General features: G+C 38.2%; 1 long non-coding RNA gene across 1 annotated transcript; it reads left to right on the top strand.

Annotated features, from left to right (window-relative positions):
- The first annotated feature begins 1574 nt into the window (after window positions 1-1574).
- Window positions 1575-23070, top strand: LOC121977495. Its single transcript, XR_006110873.1, has 4 exons — window positions 1575-2731; window positions 2809-3032; window positions 3126-3196; window positions 22887-23070. It is a non-coding gene; the product is annotated as an uncharacterized LOC121977495 (long non-coding RNA).
- The last annotated feature ends 938 nt before the right edge of the window (window positions 23071-24008 follow it).

The following is a 24008-nucleotide window of genomic DNA, read 5'->3' on the forward strand; positions in this document are numbered from 1 at the left end:
TCTGACCAGCCAGGGAGGCTTGACTTCTGATCTCCCCGCAGGCTTGACGTCTGACCTCCACGTAAGCTTGACGTCTGACCTCCACATAAGCTTGACTTCTGACCTCCACGTAAGCTAGACTTCTGACCCGCCTGTGGCCTTGACCCCTAACCACATCATCTTGCCGATCCCACGAACATGCACCGTATCAAGATTGATTATTGGTTTTCTCAAGACTAATATGTTTATTTAAATTGGTATTTTTATCAAAAATTACATTAGTTGTTTCTTCAATTTTTAGAATGGATTTGTTATAAATCCTATATGCTCTACTTGTGGATGATTATCCAAGAAAAATTCCTTGTTATTTTTTTGAGGTAAATTTTTCTAAGGAGTCTTTAAGATTTAAAATATGTACATTATATCCGGTAATATCCAGCTAGACTGAGGAAGTTACGAATCTCCTGTACAGACTTCGATTACTCCCAACTAGTAACAACTTCTATCTTCTGTGAATCCACTGATATACTCCTGCTAGAGACAATGTGTCCATAAAATTCCCACAGAAGATAGCCCAACACGTGCATTTACTAACTTCGTATAGAGATGTTCTCGTCGAAGCATCTTCTGAAGTATGCGAGGATATTGTTCGTGATCCACCTCAGATCAGAAATATATCGCAATTGTCAATAAGACAATTACCACTATTCCAAACTTCCCTAGGAATACCAGATTCATCAAGTCCATAAAAATATCTAAGATACTGATAAACCTGAATAACGATACCATGGCCCCATAATGTCCGTACAACAAGCATACTCAAAAGTAAGATCACTAGCAACAAGTCTGTAATTTGATTGCCAACTACAAATCACTAACTCCATAAATATCAAGACATTCTACTCCTCATATCAGTATCAACATCAAGCACCAAATAATAGATCACCAAGTCAAACATCCACTAATAGAATATCAGAACACCAGATATCACAACATCTGATATCACAATATCCACCAATAAATCATCAGAAAATAACATATCACAATATCTGACAATATTCATCAATCTCAAACCATCCTCAACATCAATCAAACATAATAATTTTCCTAATGACCAATTCTCATCATGATATACTTTCATGATGTAGAAATATATCATCATTCTACCAAAGGTGTATGACCATTGAAGTCTAAGGGATATCCATTGACTTCCAGATCGATAATCAATAACTAGAAGCAAAAAATGTTAGTCCTCGATGCAAGCACTCCGATGTTTAAGTCAGATAAGCAGTGTGAGAGAAGATGAAGAACAGTAACGATGAACAATGAACTTTGATAGCGAAGCCTCACGTATCTATACTTATAGATGAAAATCCCCTTATATGGTGTTACTCTTCCTCTCTTTACTAATATTGATGCATTACTAAAATAGAGCCGACTATTCCGATATGTTGACACTTTTCTTGAAATAAATCCACCATTCCTGCGCTTTGTATGATAGAAATTTCCGCCGTAAGGATTGCACCAGAAATAATTCTCTTGATTATCTAACAATCGTTACACAAAATGATAAAAAGATATATTAGACGGTTGAGCTGATGTGAGTTCTCTCTAACATTTGATCGGACCTTATTCCTGGACAAAGTCGGACTTGACTTTCTTGAGGACTCGACTCAGTCTCTCGAAGTCAACTTTCTTGAGGACTCAGCTCAGCCTTCTTGAAGATTCAGCTTCCTTAAGGACTCGATTTTCTTAAGGACTCAAAGTCCGGTCAAGCCGAGTGAACTCGGGCTCTGATCGACCAAAAGTATGGTCAACTTAGATTGTTCAATTGAGTCATACAACTATGTGCTTCCGAATTGAACTAAAATGATTCGGCTCGAGATTTTCTCAAGCTAAGGGAATTCAGACTTCGGTCCCATCGGCTAAACTATTTGACAGAGCCATGTGACCATGCTTCTCGGTTGAGACTTCCTTGACGGCCACATCAGCCAGCCCGCTTTCTCGACCTCGATCTCTATCTTATTCGGGACATGGCAGAGCAGCGATCCACTTCGCCGTGTGCATTGCGATACGAACACCCCGACAACGTTGATGGCTTCAATCGCGGACTCGCCAAGTGTAATTCCTCCGCTGGCAGCCGTCTCTTGCTGCGTGAACGGAACGAGGATCAGAGATGCGGATGAACATCGGGCGAAGAGGCGATTGGAATGGAAAGAAAGTGCAAGTAGAGGTGGAGGGACAGATCTGGACGCATGGCTGACAGAAGAGAGGGAGCACAGGATGAAAACAGTAAAAAAGATGAGAGATACTGTTGTTCCCTGCCTACTCACTTATTTTCCTGTCAGCCGCCTCTTCTCCTTCTTTCGCCCACTGTTATTCTGGTTCTTACCCCCTTTAAATTGCCTCGGCAGTGTCCTTAAAAAAAGATCGGCCGCATGAAAGACGGAGATGAAAGACGGAGCTGACAGAAGAGAGTGAGCACAGGGTGGAAACACTAGAAAAAAGATGAGCTACTGTTGTTTCCACTGCGTGCTCACTTGTCTTCCTGTCAGCCAGCCTCCTCTTCTCCTTCTTCTCCAGTCCACTGTTTCTCTGTTTCTTACACCTTCAAATTGCCTCGGTAGTAGAGAACAGCTGCGTTGGCACCCAACAGCTGAAGAACAAGAAAAACAGAAAAAGATTTTTCGCTTGTCTTCCACTGTTAGTATGGATAATTTCCACCGATGCGCAGGCGGAGTCTGATTTCTTGGTGAGTGATCCGTAAAAAATGGGTCTGTACATCTCCCTACAGCTATAATTGATTGATTAATGTTTCTTTTTGTTTAGTAATTAATTACTCTGGAACCTTGCGCAACTTTTGAGGAGTAGAGTGTACCGATTAGGATAAGGGCTACAGTGAGGTACAGTAGTGCATCTCCTCTCTTAAATTAATCTAATAGTGTTTGTGCGGATCGTCCTTGTCTTTATCTCCCTCTTCTCTTCCCCGTTTTCGGCCCTTCTTCCTCGAGACACCTTCGAAAAAGCTGGGATGACGGAGTTCTATTTCCTTGGTATAGTGAAGAATGCTCTATAGCTACTCAGGTTCTTTTTGCTAAGGTTTCTGATTCACTTTTTCCTAAAATGGAAATATTTTCGTACTGCAGTTGAAAGAAAGCTACGGGTTAAACTCCAGTTGCTAGCTTTTTGTTGTTTGCCTTGCCCTGCCTTTGACATGGTAGTTTATGCATTTTCTTCTCTTCACCTCTTATCTAAGACACCTCATAATTGCTTGCTTCTTTAGCTCCATAGTGTCGACCTCTTTCATTATCTACTTCTGTTTTGTTTTATTCGGAATGGATATGCATGAATCATGATGCCCGTCCTTTTGTAATTATCTTGGAACTACTCTTATTAGTTTGTTTCTGGGTTGGGTTCTATTCAGTTACTTATCTCAGAGTAGTCTTGATTAGCTAAACCCTCAAAATCATGGATTGAATGAGTAGCTGTGAGTACAGGGGCTTTTGGGGTGCGGAAACAAGCTTTATCAAGTTTATCGTCCATCAAGGCTGCGATGACTCTCACCTATATGTTATTATTTTCTTCGTTGGTTATCATAAACAGAAAGATTACTCAACCTAATTAATTCTTAATTGACATTTAGTAGTAAATGAGGTGGCAAAAGTGAGAAAATGATTTGGAAAATAACTAGATGAGCCAAGTGCATATTAATCATGAGTAGCGCCCCCGGGACTATAGTGCAGTGGAAGGGTGTCCAGTTGTCACCTAGATACTCACAGTTTGATTCCCAGATATTACGTATTTATATCTTCCTCATACGATGAGATAAGAGAAAATACCAAGTGATCTAAGATACTTTTGATCCTCCCAAATTGAAGGAGAGCATGAATCAATTTACTAAACCATTCTTTAAAAGATTACTTGAGACTATGTAGGAATTTCTTTTTTCAATTTGTGTATGGTACTACTCTTCCTTGAGGAACAAACTTAGAGATGCTCTATATGTAATTCTTCCATGAGGTTTCCATGGAGAAATACATCCTTCATACCCGACCTATGAATGTACCACTGAAATATTGTTATATTAAGGTAAAGAGCAATTAGATCGAAGCAATCTCAACCAAAGAAAATAATGAAATACTCACCTGTGTTGCTCGATATGGCTGAAAAATTATGTTACCATATAGCACTGATACATCAAACTGTGTATGGCAGGGGAAATTTACCCTATGTCACTTGTACCACTGTCACATATGTCGTTGCGGTGTCTTGCTGGACCGAGAATTCTCTTGATCAAAATTTGATTCAAGGAATCACTTCAATTCCTAATGCAGTGACAAGGATGAGAAGAGGAGGTTAAAGAACTCCATAAATCTAGTGGAAGATACAAGGAGTGGAAGAGATGAGGAGCTGGTATATCAGCAAGGAATCAACAACCTATCAAAGCAACAAAAGCAAGGTAGAGGAAGCAATGATGAATCTGGTGAGCCCGGTGGATGAATTAGGTACGGAAGACCTAGGCGGGGAAGCTATGACCTTGCCGACATCATGAACACGGTTGGAGTGAGGAGCTATTGCAAACATGGATTGTCCCAGTCATGGGTGGGAGCTCATGTCTGCATCACTGCTGCATCACGATAGGGAAAGGAGACATGGATGAGGATCTGATTAATACCCAATTATAGGTCCAGCAAATAGGAGTTATATAATCTGGTATTAACACCAGATTATATAAATATAGGAGTTATAAAAATAGGATCCCATTAATCAGCTATTGTAACATATTTATAGAGTTAAATAAATATATGTCATAGTTGGGGATTAATATAGAAATGATCAAATGAATCAACTTATATAAGTACATATATAAATATAGATTGTACAAATACAGTAATTAAGCTGGTGTTAATGGATAATCACTCCTATTAGTCACTTAATTGCCAGTGTCCATAATATTTAAATTTGTATGGTTCATATTTGGGGCTTGGAACTTGTCTCATTTCCTATACCATGTCCAATCAAGTTGTGATTCACTATAATAATGGATTTTCTTGTTATGCTTACTGTTATGTTCTGGATAAACTATTACTTGCATGAAATTTAACCACCAGGCATAATCTCTTTTGGTCAAGTATCTGAACATAAATAACATACAATACAATGAAACCAAATAATCTTAAAACCAAAAGGAAACTACAGTGAAAAGAATAGTTAGCTGAGCAAACTCCTATACTGTATTAATAATTATTATTGTATTAAAGATTACTGTAATTTATTTGACCCCCAAAACAATTACTTTATTTTTGTATTAATAAATATCGTATTAATTGATTTTAATATTTGTATTTAATTAATTATTGTATTAACTGATTTTAGTTGATTAAAATTATAATCAACAACGTTTAGTATATGTGTGAACTTGGTGTAGATGGTACAATAGGCTATGCCATACAATAGAGTTGGTGTATGATTTTTTTTTCCTTATTTGTTTTTATTGATCTTTAGGGAGATAAATGACACCTAGTAGTGTTTACTTTGTTACATGTTTGGACTAAGTGGTGGGATCACATGCATGAAGCAACATCTAGATGAATACCTGAATGTTTCAAAATGTGTAAAAGTACCCTCAAGAAATCCATTATACAAGGAAGGAGAGACTTTATGTCAAACAAATGCCAAATACCAATAAAAACAACATGATTACATGAAGAGTTTGATAAATGAGATTTTAAAAAATAGTATGTGAGAAATGGAAGGCCATGGTGATAATATCACAAATCACATGGGATTTCTACTTGCTTTTCATGCCTCTTATATTTATAATTATCACCAACAAATGTGATATAGTTGTGGTTCAATTAGTGCTAATAGACGTGGCTCAAATAGTGCTAGTAGAAGTGATTCAACCGTTGCACCAACGCGGGAGGAGTTTAGGTGTTTGTGTTCGATCATCACGAGGTGGCATTGGTTGTTTCTTTCCTTCCATAAGGCATGTAGTAGATATTGTGTTAACCTACCCATAATAAATTAGGAAGCAAACTAGGATTGATGATATCTATCGTTTCTATACAAGTACAAAGGAGAAGAAATCAAACCAGATACAGATTACTTATATGATAATGCAAAATATCATAATAATATTGTGTTTATTGGAATGCAAAATATCATAATGCATTTTAATTACTTATATGACCTAATGATGTTGTAGTTTGAGATACAGATTTAGAGCATATAATGCAAGTGATCATAGACAAGAATTCCAACTCTAAGAGGATTGAAGAGCTATTGGAGGAAAAACATCCTATCTAATATTGCTTTCAACAGTATGCACAACACACCTGTTGGTCTAATGATGAAGGGCATCAATAATCTTGATTTTGCGAACAAGGTAGTGAAAAGGAGTAGTTGTTCATAAAAATTTCTTTAAATGCTACATTGGATTTTTGGATTGATGAGAAGATTTATTAACTTAGAGATTTACAATTTTGATTAACTAGATTTCAATATCAATTATTGATGATAATATACGGATGGTTATTTTAGGTTATTATGATCTATTATATAAATATGGGTATGACTAACAATAAATGAAGACCTCCTAGTGATCCTCTAAAATATAATATTAGGATGAATATAACATTAGTTGCTGAGGTTATTAGCTGGACTCAATTATTTCAATAGACATTTGGCTTTTTTTGGAGATCCTATTGCAATGTGAATTAGATGCTAGTAAATACAAAACAATTTATTAAACTTCATTATGAATTTATGTCATGTAGAAGACTTTAACTTTGTTCATCACTCTATCTTACAAGAGTGATAAGTAAATTTGAGGATCGTTCCTACTCTGAAAAAAATTGCATGATAAATTTTCTCGCATATAACATCTTCAAGTGCTTGAGAAAGAAATTGGTCTACTTATTCAAAAGTGTGAAATTGCCTCTCTTATTGTCATTTGGAGAAGATAGTCTATGTTCACTATAATATGTGTTTAATTAGGAGTTATAACAAAAGAGAAGAAAAAGATAAGAGTTTAGTAATGTAGACCCATTTGATTTTGACTTTATCCTGAATAATAATAGAATAATAATCATAAATGATGGATTGGTAGAATGTTATTAAAGTCGAAAATTCATTACTTGATGGATTGAGAGATCCACTGGGATATCTCAATCCCTTATCTAATGCTTTAAGAAGTGCAACAAAATGAAAATGCTAGTGAGGAAGAAGATGATGATGCAACTTTTGATTGGGAATTTCTATCGTCTAGATCTGGATTTAGATACTCTCAAACATCTCAGCCCCAAAACACAACCCAAGGCCACTGCCAAAAGGAATGACAAAGCTTCTACGATCTTTAGTTAAGGGAAAGATAAATCTTCTAAATCTATTTTGCAAAAATTAGCTAAGGGAAAGAAGAAACTGATGATCAGTTACAATCCACTCAATGTGATCAATGGGTAAGTGTTTAGTGAGAGTGAAGAATCATTGTCGTCTCATGATACTACAATCAGATAAAAAATTTGAAATGATGATACTAACGTTGACAATAGTGCAATTGATGATGGAAGTTGATAGTGGAGATGCATTAGGTTGTGGCGAAACTTATGGTTCCTCGTCTCCGACACTTGAGCTCTGGACTGTGAGTAAGGTTGCACATATGCATCCCAAGATAATAACGATGCTAGACCTTTTAAGAGTCAGTATCTAGAAACTTGATATATGGGTGACATACCAGTTGAACCTCATTATTATTAAGATACGTAGCACAACTTACTGAGATTGGTTCTGAACAGTGATAGACCAACTTAAGCTCATTATTATTAAGATGCATAGGACAATTTACTGAGATTGATTTTGAAGATTCTAAGTACTTTTAACCTTCATATTATAGTTTTGATGAATCATATGATGATCCATTGTGTTAGATCTCATGGACATGTATGATGTATCCATATTGATGCGGTGATAAGGGAGAGTCCACCTGTCATGGGTCAATTGACACGGTGTCGGTCAAAGTCAAGGTGGTCAACGTCGGACTTACAGTTATCCCGGTCAGCAAAGGAGTGGCCGAGCAGACATCACTCGGTCGGTCAGGGCATCATGAGCTAGTCGGCAGGGAAACGAGCCGCTCGGACTGCCCGTCCGGTGCAAGGAATGACGTTATACAGGAAGAGATGAAAAAACAAAAGGAAACACACCGTCTATCATTAAATACGAAGAAGCCAAGGCAAAGAATAACACTATATTTATCATTAATGCACAGAAGTCAAGATAAAGAAGTTTTCTTCTGACAATTAATATCACTTAGTAAGGGTAGATGAACGATCACAGAAAAAGGTATAAAAAGGTACGCCAGGTATGAGAAAAGGAAGATTATCATTTTTCTTGATTACTCATTCTTTTCCTGATTTTGACTTAAGCGTCAGAGGGCTAACGCTAGGGACCCCTTCCCTGGTTTGATTTTGTTTTGCAGGATTGAAGTCTTCTTCCTGTCAGTGGTCACTTCATCCCTGGCTTTCCAGCTTCCTTCATTCGGATAGGATCAATTTGGTGTCGTTTGTGGGAACGTTGCCTGCATCCGAATAAGAAGGTGGAAAATGTTGGACGACTCACAACAGTGACACTTACGCAAGAGGAACTCGATGCACTAATACAAGCTTGAGTGACGAAAATATTGAAACAACAGCAACAGGTGTTGGCCAATCAGTCAATGCATGAGCTTGCTGCCTCTGCAGCAGGTCGGCAAACTGAAAGAAAAAGAGAAGATCGAGCAGATCAACTTTTCGCTCGGGAGACAAATAGGAGACCGATCGGCTCCTATGGGGTGCTCGTAATGTGCCAATCCCCTTCAACCGAGCGCTATCATGGGCTCCCCCAGTAGAAAGAAGCCGAGCGGATAGAGACCGGGGATCTTCCTCGGATGAATCTCCCATACGGGAGCACGAAAGGGAAAAGCGCTGAGAGAAGATGACTCGCCTGAACAGGTCAATCAACAATTTTCAGTGAGGATCCTAAATGACCCTCTTCTGAAGCATTATACCCCGCTAACGATCGGAGAGTACAATGGAACAACCGATCTCAATGACCATTTGGCCAAGTTTGATAATGCGGCCACCCTTCACCAGCACACGGATGGAGTCAAGTGCCGAGTATTTCTTACTACTCTGTCTGGATTGGCATAACGGTGGTTCAAGCGGTTGCCAGATAGTTCGATCTACAGTTTCAAAGACTTTCGAACGGCATTCCTACACCACTTTGCTAGTAGTCGCCGCTACCAGAAGACTAGCGTGAATCTCTTCTCGCTAAAGCAAGGGCCCCGAGAGGTCCTGAGGGCCTATATCCAGTGCTTCAATTAGGTGGCGATGGACATTCTAGTAGTCTCCTCAGATGGGTTGGTGAACACCTTCACCCAAGGACTCACTGAGGAAGAGTTCTTCCGATCGCTCATTCAACGGCCGCCGAAGGACTTTGGTCATCTCCAAAAGAAGGTCAATGAGTACATTAATGTGGAAGAAGCACAGGCAGCAAGGAAGAAAGAGACGGCCGCCGAGCCCGCGGTAGCATCCGAACGGTGTCAATCGAGCCATCATCAGCCACCTAAAGGGCCCCAGTCGGGAGCTCCTTCACACCAGGAGGCTAAGCTACATGCAATATAGCAGGTGGTGGCCACTCGTCCAAGAGGCAAGAGGTGGACACCAATATTTTGTAGTTTCCACCCGTCAACAATGCACAATACTAGGGACTGCTACGACTTGGCAGCTAATAGGTCAATTCCGCGCGGATACCGTCGCCGATCGCCACTTTCAGTTTGGCGTCATCGAAGCCGATCTGCAGAACGAAGGAAGAAGGAAAGGACGATCAAGCCACGCCACCACCATCAGGACCGAATCCCTACCCGAGCCTCTTCCGAATAGACCAGACCGTCCGTAAGGAAAGAAGAGAACAAGAATAATGCCGCTCGAGGGAGATAGGAATGATCGCTGGAGGCTCGAACGGCGGAGATTCTAACTGACTAAGAAAGTTGCATGCTCGGCGGCTCGTGATACATGTTGTTGGCTGCAGGAAAGAAAAAGCTGAGGGACCCGAGATTAACTTCGACCCTATGGATTTGGAAGGAGTGGAGGTCCCCCACGACAATGCATTAATCATTTAGACGGCAATCTCTAATTATATAGTCCATCGCACTTTTATTGATACAGGAGCTCGGTAAATATCATATATCGAAAAGCATTCGATCAATTTTAAATTGACTGGAGTGAACATCTGTCAATGACGACTCCACTCTATGGCTTCACAGGCAACAAAGTGTTGCTGATCGGCCAGATCAAGTTAGTCATCTCACTCGGAGAAGAGCCCCTGAAGCGGACAAGGACCACAAATTTCATAGTGGTAGATGCGCCCTCGACCTACAACGTTATTTTGGGCCTACCAGCACTCAATGAGTTCCAAGTGGTGGTGTCCACCTACTGCCAGAAGATCAAATTCCTGGTGGACGGTAAAGTAGGCGAAGTCAAAGGAGATCAGTTGACCGCTCGGCGTTGTTGCGTCGAGATGGTCAGAACGGAAGCACGAGCCGCTCGAAAGTGTTGGTTGCTACTCGGAAAACCTAGAGGTTCCACTGTACAAAAATTTTGTACAAAGGTCTGAACCTTTTCCTAGCTACCATGTGTTCTTTTAAATTAAATTTTGGATCGCCTGCGGAACTTAACACGTTTGATCCAAAACTTAATCTATTTGTTCTTTTAGGTTTTGACTTGGATCTCCTGCGGAACTTAACACGTTCGACCCAAATCGCCTTAAGTTATTAATTCCATTAAATATTAATTTCTATAATTGGTTCCCAGTACTGACGTGGCGAGGCACATGACCTTCTTGGATATGGGAGCAACCACCACCGACTCGACAAAACCTTTTATAGAAATCTAATATTTAATTTCCTAAAATAACTTTAGGTTAACCGAAAAGAACAATCAAATCACAAGGAAAAAATAAAACAAAAGAACACAACTTCGAAAAATATATTCGAAATACTAGAATCGTAAGTCTCTTGTATTTGGTATTATATCCATAAATAACTAGCATGATGCGGAAAGAAAAATTACTAGTTATACCTTCTAGAAAGACCTCTTGATCTTCTACCGTATTCCTCTTCTAACCTCGGATGTTGTGTGGGCAACGATCTTCCGAGATGAGAAACCACCAAGCACCTTCTTCTCCTCCTAGCTAGGTTCGGCCAACACAAAGAAGCTTCACCAAGGACGAAGAACAAAATACCAACCAAACTCCAAGGGATACAAGCTTTCTCTCCTTCTTCTTCTTCTTCTTCTCCAAGTAGTATCCGGCCACCACAAGAGCTCCAAGCCAATAGAGAAGGTTCGGCCACCACCAAGAGGAAGAGAGGAAGAGAGGTTGGCCGGCCACAACACCAAGGAAAAGAGAAAGAAAAATAGAATAGAGTCGTTAGTTTTGAAGCCTCCTCTACCCCCTCTTTTATAATCCTTGGTCTTGGCAAATAAGGAAAATTTAATAAAAACTTCCTTAATTCTTTTGCCATTGAAAAGGAAAATTTATTTAATTAAAACAATTTTCTCTTTTCAAATTTTAATGGCCGGCCACAACAAATAAATTCTCCAAGCAAATAAAATTTTAAACACCAATTAAAACTTCCTTATTTGCTTCCGGAAATTTATAAAAATTTCTCCAACAATTTTATCCCTTCATGATTGGTTTATAAAAAGGAAATTTAATAAATTAAAATCTTTCTTTTAAACATGTGGATAAAAAGAAAGTTATCTCTAAAAATTAAAATCTTTTAATCTACAAATAAGGAAAGATATCAAATCTTTTCTTAATCTTTTGTAGAAACTTATAAAAGAGAATATTTAATTTTAAACTCTCTTTTAAATCATGAACATGGTTAAAAAGGAAAGTTTTTTTAAAATTTAAAATCCTCCTTTAATCAACAAATAAGGAAAGATTTCAAATTTTAAACTCTCTTTTAAACATGTAGATGATTTACAAATAAGGAAAGTTTTTACCAAAAAATTAAAATCATCCTTTTAAACTACAAATAAGGAAAGAGATTAATCTCTTCTCTTAATCTTTTGTAGAAAGTTATAAAAGGAAATTTTTAATTTTTAAACTCTCTTTTAAAATCATAATATCCACATAAGAAATAATTTTAATAAAAATTCTTTTTAATATTCTAGTGGTCGGCCACCTAAGCTTGGGACCCATGCTTTGGCCGGCCACCTACATGGCTCATCCACTTGGACTTGGTCGGCCCTAGCTTGGGTTCCAAGCTAGCTTGGCCGTCCCCATTGGATGGGTAAGAAGGTGGGTATGCGGTGGGTATAAATCTCAATATACTAGAGGCTACGATAGGGACCGAGAGGAGGAATTGGTTTTGGTCTCCCGATGAAATTAAGCATCCCGTGTTCGCCCCGAACACACAACTTAATTTCATCAATAATAATTCATTCCACTAAAGAACTATTATTGAACTACCGCACCAATCCCAAATTACATTTTGGGCTCCTTCTTATTATGAGTGTGTTAGTCTCCCTGTGTTTAAGATAACAAATGTCCACTAATTAAGTAAGTTACTGACAACTCACTTAATTAATATCTAGCTCCAAGAGTAGTACTACTCAACTTCATCGTCATGTCGGACTAAGTCCACCTGCAGGGTTTAACATGACAATCCTTATGAGCTCCTCTTGGGGACATTCTCAACCTAAATCACTAGGACACAGTTTCCTTCTATAATCAACAACACACACTATAAGTGATATCATTTCCCAACTTATCGGGCTTATTGATTCATCGAACTAAATCTCACCCATTGATAAATTAAAAAAATAAATATCAAATATATGTGCTTGTTATTATATTAGGATTAAGAGCACATACTTCCATAATAACTGAGGTCTTTGTTTCTTTATAAAGTCAGTATAAAAGAAACGACCTCTAATGGTCCTACTCAATACACTCTTAGTGTACTAGTGTAATTATATAATTAAGATAAACTAATACCTAATTACACTACGACCTTCCAATGGTTTGTTCCTTTCCATTATGGTCGTGAGCTACTGTTTATAATTTATAAGGTACTGATAACATGATCCTCTGTGTGTGACACCACACACCATGTTATCTACAATATAAATTAATTGAACAACTATATTTATCATAAATGTAGACATTTGACCAATGTGATTCTTGTTTATACCAAAAGCTAGGCTTTTAGTATACACTCTAACAATCTCTCACTTATACTAAAAGACTAAGTTGTCATATCTGCTGCCATACATCTGATTCCCAACCCTTCAACATGTCCATCAAAAGCTCTCGCCTTAAGGACCTTAGTGAATAGATCTATAGGTCATCATCTGATGCATTCTAGGCAGCAACAACTTCTCCTCGTTTATACGATTTCTCGTATTGGGTGGTACTTGCGCTCTATTGTGTTTACTTTCCTTATAGATTTATGGTTTCTTCGAGTTTGCTACTGCACCAACATTATTACAATAAATTTGTAATAATCTTTGGACAAACCAGAAATTATATCTAAGTCTATCTTGAGGTTATTGAGTCATTCAGCTTTTATGACTACCTCAAAGGCTTGCCATATACTAAGCTTCTATGGTGGAGTCCAGAAAAACACATATGCTCATCACTCTTCCATAGTTATGACTTTACCTCCTAAAACACAAAACCCCGAGGTTGACTTATTATTGTCCCTATCCGATTGGAAGTCAAAATCCATGCAACCCACAAGGACCAAATTAACTGCCTTGTAAGCTAGCATATAATCTCTAGTACCTCTAAGGTACTTCAATATATGCTTTACTGCAATCCACTGTCCTTGTCCAGGGTTACTTTGATATCTGCTAACTATGCCCTTGGCAAAATAGATTTCTTATCTCGTACATAGCATGCATTAGGCTTCCGACAGCCGAATCATAAAGAACTGTCTTTATTTCCTTTATCTCCTTTGATGTCTACAGAGACATATCTTTAGATAAAGTTACTCCATCCTGAAAAGGTAAGAAACCTTTCTTGGAGTTTTGCATGCTTAAAACGAGCAAGGATTTTTCTGATATATGAAGCTTGGGATAAGTAAAATATTCTTTTCTTGCGATCACTTATTACTTTGATCTTAAGAATATATACATTCTCCCAAGTCCTTTATATCGAATTGTTTGAACAACCATACCCTTACTTCTGACAACATTTTGATATTGTTTCCAACTATCAAAAATGTTATCTACGTATAGTATAAAAAATACCACCACGCTTTCATCACACCTTTTGTATACACAAGACTTATCCGGTTACTAAATCCATAGATCTGGATTACTTTGATAAACCGGATGTTCCAAGACCTTGAAGCTTTGCCTCAGTCCATAGACTGATTGAGCTTGCACACAAGATGCTCTTAGCCCTTTGCAATGAACCCTTCTGGTTGCTTTATATGGATGCTTTCTTCAAGACTTCTATTAAGGAATGCTGTCTTGACATCCACTTGCCAAATAGATAAAAGAATCCGGATAGACTTAAGCATGGCTACCAGTGGAAAAGTTTCCTTTTTCATCAAGCATTGCTTTGAAAGTTACTACCTTCCTGTCTATCCCTCTTTTCCTATTATAGACCTTTTTACACCCAACGGCTTTTACACCATTTGGTGATTCTACAAGCTTCCAGATTTTATTAGAATACATATATTCTAATTCTGTTATTCATTACTCTTTGCCAAGATACTGCATCTTTATCTTGGAGTACTTCATCATATGACCGGAGATCAGGTTCATGTCCTCCGGGGATCGAATCCAAAAACTCTCCCAAAACATGAACCTATTTAGGTTGCCTAACAACCCTCCCACTACGACAAGGCACTTTCTACAATTGTGTATCATTTGTGATACGTGTTGCAGTTTTCTTGTGGTATCTCATCTTGTACAGTTGGTACTAGGTTAGACATGTCCTTTATTATTTCCTTAAGAACAAATTTACTTATGAGCACGTGGTTCATTATATAGTCCTTTTCTAAAAAACAGTCATTGATGCTAACAATGACCTTTTGATTTTTAAGACTATAAACCTACTTTTGTTTATCTAGGATAACTTACAAATAAGTGAACTCCTATCCAACTTATCATTATCTCTCTTTAACATATGTGCTAGATTACCCGAATCCGAATATGCTTCAAAATAGGCTTACGCCTATTCAGCAATTCTATATGAGTAGAAAGTTATGACTTGGAAGGCACTATGTTCACTTTCATTTTCAGAGTTTATCCTTAAAACAAATTTGGTAATTTTCTGAATAACTCATCATCTATCTAATTATTCCATAAGAGTTCTTTACCTTCTTTCTACTACACCATTCTGTTGGGGTGTACCAGATGCAGTTAGTTGGGATTGAAATCCAACTTCTGATAAGTGACTCCTAAAATCTCTTAAGAGGTACTTGCCACTACGATCTTCCATAGTGACTTTTTACTTTATTCCTCCGCATCAACCTTGTACTCTTTGAACTAATCAAAGTACTTAGTCTTATGGACATTAAGTAAATTTATTTGTATCTTGAATAGTTGTCTATAAATTAGACAAAATATTCAATACTACCTCTTGTCTGGATAGTCATAGGATCACACAAATCAGAATGAACCGATTTCAACATATCTTTGACTCCATACCCCTTGGACTTAAAAGCTTCTTGGTTATTTTTCTTCCAAGTAAGACTCGCAGGTTGGAAAGATTTCCACTACCAATGAACCCAAAAGTTCATCAGCTACCAATGAATCCTACTCAAGTATAACCTAGCTTTAGATGCCAAAGATATAATTGGTTCATTTCCGAAGGTTGTTTTCTCTTAAAATTAGAAGATGTGTTACTAATTTCCATTTGTTGCATCGTGGGAGTTATTGGATTATAAATTGTCAACCATCATACCAGAATAGATAACTTTCCTATTTTTCTTGATAACAACTTTGTTATCAAAATAGACACAATATCTATAATAGTTTAGAAACTGAAATCAGGTTCTTTCTAAACTTGGTACGTAAAGACAATTACTTAAAATCCATATTTTATTCTTATCAAAGGATAAACATCTCCCACTACAACAGCTACCACTTTTACAGTAGTGCCCATGTGGACGGTGATTTACCTTTCATTTAGTTGTCGGGTTTCTTAGAACCCTGCAATGAATTGCATACATGATTAATGGCATCTTGTATCTACACTCCAGGTTCTGGTAGATAACACCACTAGACATGTTTCAACTAATGAATTAAATACACCTAAATTGTTCTTAGTTCTAAGAAGACAGTCTACCTTAATGTCCAAGTCCTATTTCCAATCATTACAATTGGGACTACTAAGCCTTTTTCTGTAGTATGACTACTAGGGATTGACAAACATCCTAAGAATCACAAAAATATTTGGTCAAGATCAACTCCTTAAAATCTCCATGAATTTTGTGTATACAAAATCGAAGAGGAGATTTTATTCATTAATTTTATTATCTCATCAACTTTACTTTATGACGAATAAAATTAATAGTTGATCTGTCTTTGATCAAATATTTGGTCAAAACTCTTTGAATTTAAAATAACATTGATTCCTCAAACAATATTATTTAAATTTACCAACACCTCAAACACCGTGAATTTTGCATGCCACGTTAGTGTGGACGTATACAAATTCATCATTTGTAAGAGGAGGGTTTTACCCATTGACTATCTTGTCAATATAACTTTTGACAAATAAAATTACCTCAAACACCATGAATCTTGTATGCCACGTTAGTGTGGACGTATACAAATTCAAATATTTGTAAGAGAGGTTTATTAATTTTATTATATTGCCAATCTAGTTTTATGACAAATCAATAGTTGGTTTCCCTTTGGTCACACAAGTGATAGTAGTGACTCCGTTGGGGAGGATACTATTAAATGTGTCTAAGTGTATACCATTACTTGACACTAAGTCCATTAATAAGAATATGCCCCTTCCGTTGGGGAAGATCACACGCTCTTAATTAACTTCCTATAGTCATCCAAAAATGGAAGTCTGTTCTAGTGATCCACAAACAAACTCATCCGTTATGGAGGAAGGCACTCAGAGCCAATGCGCAAGCTTGTCCGTTATGGAGGAAGGCACTCAGAGCCAACGCGTAAGCTTGTTTGCATCACTTACAAACCAGTAATGGAGACCATGAGATTTACTTAAAAATCTCTCTCCCACTTAGTTATTTATAAATGAGGAATTTTAACTATGCTAGCCTACTAAATATGTAAACCAACATGCACACACAGCACAATATAAAAGCAATAAATAGAAAATCTAATTTTCAACTATTATGATTTTTATCTCTAGTTGTCCTCCGTGTGTTGTCATCCCAAGCTGCTGCCATATTTGGTCACTGCCACCGGGATTAGCTGTCGCATCCATCTTGCTCCTAGTTCCGCTGCGCCTCTGGTCCTTAGAAGGTTCCACGCTTTGCAAGATTCGATCCGCGACATAAATAGAATTTTACATTTTTGATCCTATATTCCATAAAAGGAATGTACATGTATCTAGATCAAAAATAAAATTCTAATAAAACTAAATACAGCTCCTGCTGTATTTTATAATACAATCATGCACACACATATAAATGCCCTTGACATGTCCAAGGGTCCAATCACACACATAATAACTAAAAGTCATAATAGTTGGATCCTGCATCCACAAAGTTAGCACATCCTACTATTAACCTGCCTAAATTATGTATGACATGTGTATAATTAAACTAATACCAAATACACAGAGGCAAAACCCTAGCTCTGATACCAATTGTTGGTTGCTACTCGGAAAACCTAGAGGTTCCACTGTACAAAAATTTTGTACAAAGGTCTGAACCTTTTCCTAGCTACCATGTGTTCTTTTAAATTAAATTTTGGATCGCCTGCGGAACTTAACACGTTTGATCCAAAACTTAATCTGTTTGTTCTTTTAGGTTTTGACTTGGATCTCCTGCGGAACTTAACACGTTCGACCCAAATCGCCTTAAGTTATTAATTCCATTAAATATTAATTTCCATAATTGGTTCCCAGTACTGACGTGGCGAGGCACATGGCCTTCTTGGATATGGGAGCAACCACCACCGACTAGACAAAACCTTTTATAGAAATCTAATATTTAATTTCCTAAAATAACTTTAGGTTAATCGAAAAGAACAATCAGATCACAAGAAAAAAATAAAATAAAAGAACACAACTTCGAAAAACATATTCGAAATACTAGAATCGTAAGCCTCTTGTATTTGGTATTATTTCTATAAATAACTAGCATGATGCGGAAAGAAAAATTACTAGTTATACCTTCTAGAAAGACCTCTTGATCTTCTACCGTATTCCTCTTCTAACCTCGGACGTTGTGTGGGCAACGATCTTCCGAGATGAGAAACCACCAAGCACCTTCTTCTCCTCCTAGCTAGGTTCGGCCAACACAAACAAGCTTCACCAAGGATGAAGAACAAAACACCAACCAAGCTCCAAGGGATATAAGCTTTCTCTCCTTCTTCTTCTTCTTCTTCTTCTTCTCCAAGTAGTATCCGGCCACCACAAGAGCTCCAAGCCAATAGAGAAGGTTCGGCCACCACCAAGAGGAAGAGAGGAAGAGAGGTTGGCCGGCCACAACACCAAGGAAAAGAGAAAGAAAAATAGAATAGAGTCGTTAGTTTTGAAGCCTCCTCTACCCCCTCTTTTATAATCCTTGGTCTTGGCAAATAAGGAAAATTTAATAAAAACTTCCTTAATTCTTTTGCCATTGAAAAGGAAAATTTATTTAATTAAAACAATTTTCTCTTTTCAAATTTTAATGGCCGGCCACAACAAATAAATTCTCCAAGCAAATAAAATTTTAAACACCAATTAAAACTTCCTTATTTGCTTCCGGAAATTTATAAAAATTTCTCCAACAATTTTATCCCTTCATGATTGGTTTATAAAAAGGAAATTTAATAAATTAAAATCTTTCTTTTAAACATGTGGATAAAAAGAAAGTTATCTCTAAAAATTAAAATCTCTTTTAATCTACAAATAAGGAAAAATATCAAATCTTTTCTTAATCTTTTGTAGAAACTTATAAAAGAGAATATTTAATTTTAAACTCTCTTTTAAATCACGAACATGGTTAAAAAGGAAAGTTTTTTTAAAATTTAAAATCCTCCTTTAATCAACAAATAAGGAAAGATTTCAAATTTTAAACTCTCTTTTAAACATGTAGATGATTTACAAATAAGGAAAGTTTTTACCAAAAAATTAAAATCATCCTTTTAAACTACAAATAAGGAAAGAGATTAATTTCTTCTCTTAATCTTTTGTAGAAAGCTATAAAAGGAAATTTTTAATTTTTAAACTCTTTTTTAAAATCATGATATCCACATAAGAAATAATTTTAATAAAAATCATTTTTAATATTCTAGTGGCCGGCCACCTAAGCTTGGGACCCATGCTTTGGCCGGCCACCTACATGGCTCATCCACTTGGACTTGGCCGGCCCTATCTTGGGTTCCAAGCTAGCTTGGCCGGCCCCATTGGATGGGTAAGAAGGTGGGTATGCGGTGGGTATAAATCTCAATATACTAGAGGCTACGATAGGGATTGAGAGGAGGAATTGATTTTGGTCTCCCAATGAAATTAAGCATCCCTTGTTCGCCCCGAACACACAACTTAATTTCATCAATAATAATTCATTCCACTAAAAAACTATTATTGAACTACCGCACTAATCCCAAATTACATTTTGGGCTCCTTCTTATTATGAGTGTGTTAGTCTCCCTGTGTTTAAGATAACAAATGTCCACTAATTAAGTAAGTTACTGACAACTCACTTAATTAATATCTAGCTCCAAGAGTAGTACCACTCAACTTCATCGTCATGTCGGACTAAGTCCACCGGGGTTTAACATGACAATCCTTATGAGCTCCTCTTGGGGACATTCTCAACCTAGATCACTAGGACACAGTTTCCTTCTATAATCAATAACACACACTATAAGTGATATCATTTCCCAACTTATCGGGCTTATTGATTCATCGAACTAAATCTCACCCATTGATAAATTAAAAAAATAAATATCAAATATATGTGCTTGTTATTATATTAGGATTAAGAGCACATACTTCCATAATAACTGAGGTCTTTGTTTCTTTATAAAGTCAGTATAAAAGAAACGACCTCTAATGGTCCTACTCAATACACTCTTAGTGTACTAGTGTAATTATATAATTAAGATAAACTAATACCTAATTACACTACGACCTTCCAATAGTTTGTTCCTTTCCATTATGGTCGTGAGCTACTGTTTATAATTTATAAGGTACTGATAACATGATCCTCTGTGTGTGACACCACACACCATGTTATCTATAATATAAATTAATTGAACAACTACATTTATCATAAATGTAGACATTTGACCAATGTGATTCTTGTTTATACCAAAAGCTAGGCATTTAGTATACACTCTAACAGAAAGACCCCTGTAAAATACTGAAAAAATGGCGAATAATGATAAAGAAATTTTTCAGTATTTTTAGAAATTTTCTGAGAATTTTTCGGAGACCGTATGACTTCATTTACGGGGATAATATTAGGCTCCGGGAAATTAGCCTGTTTAGGCTACCCTACTGAACGAGGAAAAATTTATTTTTCTTTTCCTATTTCCTTTTCTTTTTCTTTTACCTCCCGTTACTGTGTCGTGCCTTTCCCCTTCGTTTCCTCCGCGAACCCGTGCCTTGCCCTAACCGGCGCCGCGACGGTTTCTTCCCTTCTCTTTGCGATTTAAGTCGTCCTCGACACTCACTTCTTCTCCATTTCTCTTCTTCTTCCCCTCACATCTTCTCCACGGATCTCCTTCCCAGATTTTGCCATTTTGTCCGATCGTCGAATCGCGCCGCCCGATCGTCAGAAGGAAGGGCCAATGTCAGCTGGCCAAGCTTCTTCCTCCCTCGGAGTCACCTTCGGCCAAGGAGAGGTTCTGTGCCGAGCCCCCACTTTTCTTCTCTTCTCCCCGACGTCGACGTCTTCTTCTCGCTGGCACTCAAGCACCGCCGACATCTACTGTGGACCGACGCCGGAGCAGGGGTGATGTTGTCCTTGTTGTGCCCTAGGACTAGTGCTGGACCATCATTTTGATCGCCGGCCGCTAGCTTTCCTCTGCCGGTGCCCTAGTTTCCACTGCCGCCAGTGACACCTAGCCCTAATTGTTGATTCTCCTCCGACACCCTCTGCCTAGCCTCCATTCGCGTGCCCTAGTCGATCTTGGAGGTAAGTTGGTTGGAATTAGGTTATTGTTTGGCAATAATCTCCACTCTTGATCTTGATCCTCTCCTTACTGCTAATCTAGGTTACGGATTTGGTGAGGAAGTGGTGCTCTGTAGCGTTATTTGATCAGCAGCAGAAGACCTTAATCCACAATAGTGAGGGTTGTGATTTTTAGGTAAAGAGTGGTGATATTGATACATTTTGTGATTTATGTGATCTATGAATTTAGCATTATCTTAGTTGTAGATCATGTGTATTGGATTTTGTTAGATGATTAGGGTTTTACCCTAAAGTAGTCTAGGGGATTTTATTTAGCTATTCGTTTGAATTGTAGTTAAATAAAAATGTATATATATTAGTGATACAGGACTTTGACGCGAGACGAGTATCTCGACGTCGAATTTGGACCGATTTGGACTTTCCGATTGGAGGCAGGTACTTTAACTTTATGTCATTTGATATGCATAGTAGTGTTTTTAACAAATATCAATGATTATGTTTCTTATCTGCTTCGGTTGGTCACTACCCGATCTGTTACATGCTTGTTTTGTTTATTTGTTATGCACTTCATGTTAGTACCTACCTGATTATACATGCTTATAGTGATAGTGACAATCATGTTTTTATTATGTTCAGGACCTATGTTTTGATACCTTATTTGGCCTGTGTACCTAGACTATTGATTAGGTCAATTTGTTCTAGGGTACACATTATATATTTGGATAGGTTCAGGGTATTTTCTTTATGCTTAGTGTCATGTACCATCTCACATGATTGCATGATGTGCGATAGTCGGTTCTATTATTATTGAGCACATCGCCAGTTACATAGATCTGCACATACCACCATTCATGGGTTAGTGGTATGTCAGACAAGTGTATCGCAGTTCTGCTGTTAGGCTCCGCTGGTCCGGTGACTCAGCGTGGTAGCCGGCAGACAGTTCTGCTCTGTTAGGCTCCGCTGGTTTGGAGACGCGGCGTGGTAGCCGACAGACAGTTGCTCTGTTTGGCTCCGTTGGTTCACTCATGGGAAGTGTGACGCAGCGTGGTAGCCGACAGGGATCCCACCTCTGGACTTGCTCAGGGAGATGAGAGCATTGAGCTCCTCCACTTATGATTTGGGGTAGGAGGATAGGTGTACTCCGACAGCATCTCGTCCACTCGGTCACTCATCAGGAGCAGTGATGGCAGAGTGCACAGTTGTCACAACCCTACCCACTCGGTCTCACCATTGTGTGTGAGACGACTAACTGGAGAGTAGGGGTGGCCAGGACATGTCATTGACATCATACGCATTGATGCATTTATTGCTTGTGTTTGCTGCATTTATTTGATGCATTTGGATGGATGCATATGATTGACATGCATACAGGATTTATGACACTCTCGGTCTGACGACCTTGTTATACTTGTACCCAGGTCCTGATTAGTACAGTTTTCTCCTGATGATTTCGTTTGTATTTTATCTTTCTTATATCAGGAAACTGTACGCATGATTACTGCTAGTTGTTATTTTCTTACTGTATATGTCAATATTACCCGCTGAGTAGTTGACTCACCCTGTGGTTATTATTATATTTCAGGTTGAGGATGTCCAGAGAGTTCCAGTCGTTAGTCCTCTGCAGGTCGAGAGGATATGTTGTTTCGGACTTTTGGTTCTTATTTTCTTATTGCACTATCTGGACTTGTATTAGTTTACTTTATGGAGGTTGTCGATGGGTTTTATTTGGATTTGTTTTACTACATGCCTGTCTGGACGGCAAAAGAGGTGAGTGGATTTTGTTTCGTCGTGTTTTGAGCTTTATGGGTGTAGTTGAGTAGGCTTGTTTTTAAGTTTTCTTATCACTGCTTTAGTTTGTTTACTATTAAACTGTGTGGATGCTTGGTTGTTGCATTTTTGTTATTGTTATTGTTCTGGCTGTGTTGGCCGAGGTATATGTGGCCCTGAGGGCAATGTACATATACAGTTTCAGATTGCCACCCGTACAGGGGAGATGTTGCTGAAATTTCTTCTAGCAGAGACTCTCTCGGGGCGTGACAATTTATCTCACTTGACTACCAAGATTCATAAATTCTAGTACTTAGTCTGGAGGCCTAGAGTTCGAATCCCGGGGAAGGTAAAAATCCACTAGCCAGGGGTGGGAAGACCTAGTGAGTAACGACATGGCCGAGGGTCGTCGGTCGACGATATAAGGGGTAACCAAATGGGTCGCCAGTTGAGCCGCCCAAGGGACCGTCAAATGGGCTGTCAGTTGGGCCACTCAAGGGGCCAAGGGGCCGGGTCGTTACAACCTCTCTCCTGGAGGTGAATGCCATCATTGAAACCTCCCCCCCCCCCCACTTTGGTCTATGAAGAAAAAGAAGAAGTTCAGATCCACCCTGACCGCCCAGAAGCAACTACCTTCATTGTTGCCGATCTGGAGGACGAGAGAAAGACGGAACTCGTAGCTTTTCTCAGACAGAATCATGATGTATTTGCTTGGACGACACACGAACTTTTCGATATTTTGCCGAGTGTGGCTCAATATGAGCTACACGTTCGACTGGATGCTCGGCCAGTAAAACAGAAGAAAAGGGACTTCAGCGCGGAGCAGAACTTGGTCGTCCGAGCGGAGATAGAGAAATTGCTGGAGGCAGGTCATATACGGGAGGTACAATTTTTGATCTGGCTTGCTAACATCGTATTGGTCCCCATGTCGGACAAT

The sequence above is a fragment of the Zingiber officinale genome, chromosome 4B, assembly GCF_018446385.1.
Source record: "Zingiber officinale cultivar Zhangliang chromosome 4B, Zo_v1.1, whole genome shotgun sequence".
Classification (NCBI taxonomy): domain Eukaryota; kingdom Viridiplantae; phylum Streptophyta; class Magnoliopsida; order Zingiberales; family Zingiberaceae; genus Zingiber; species Zingiber officinale.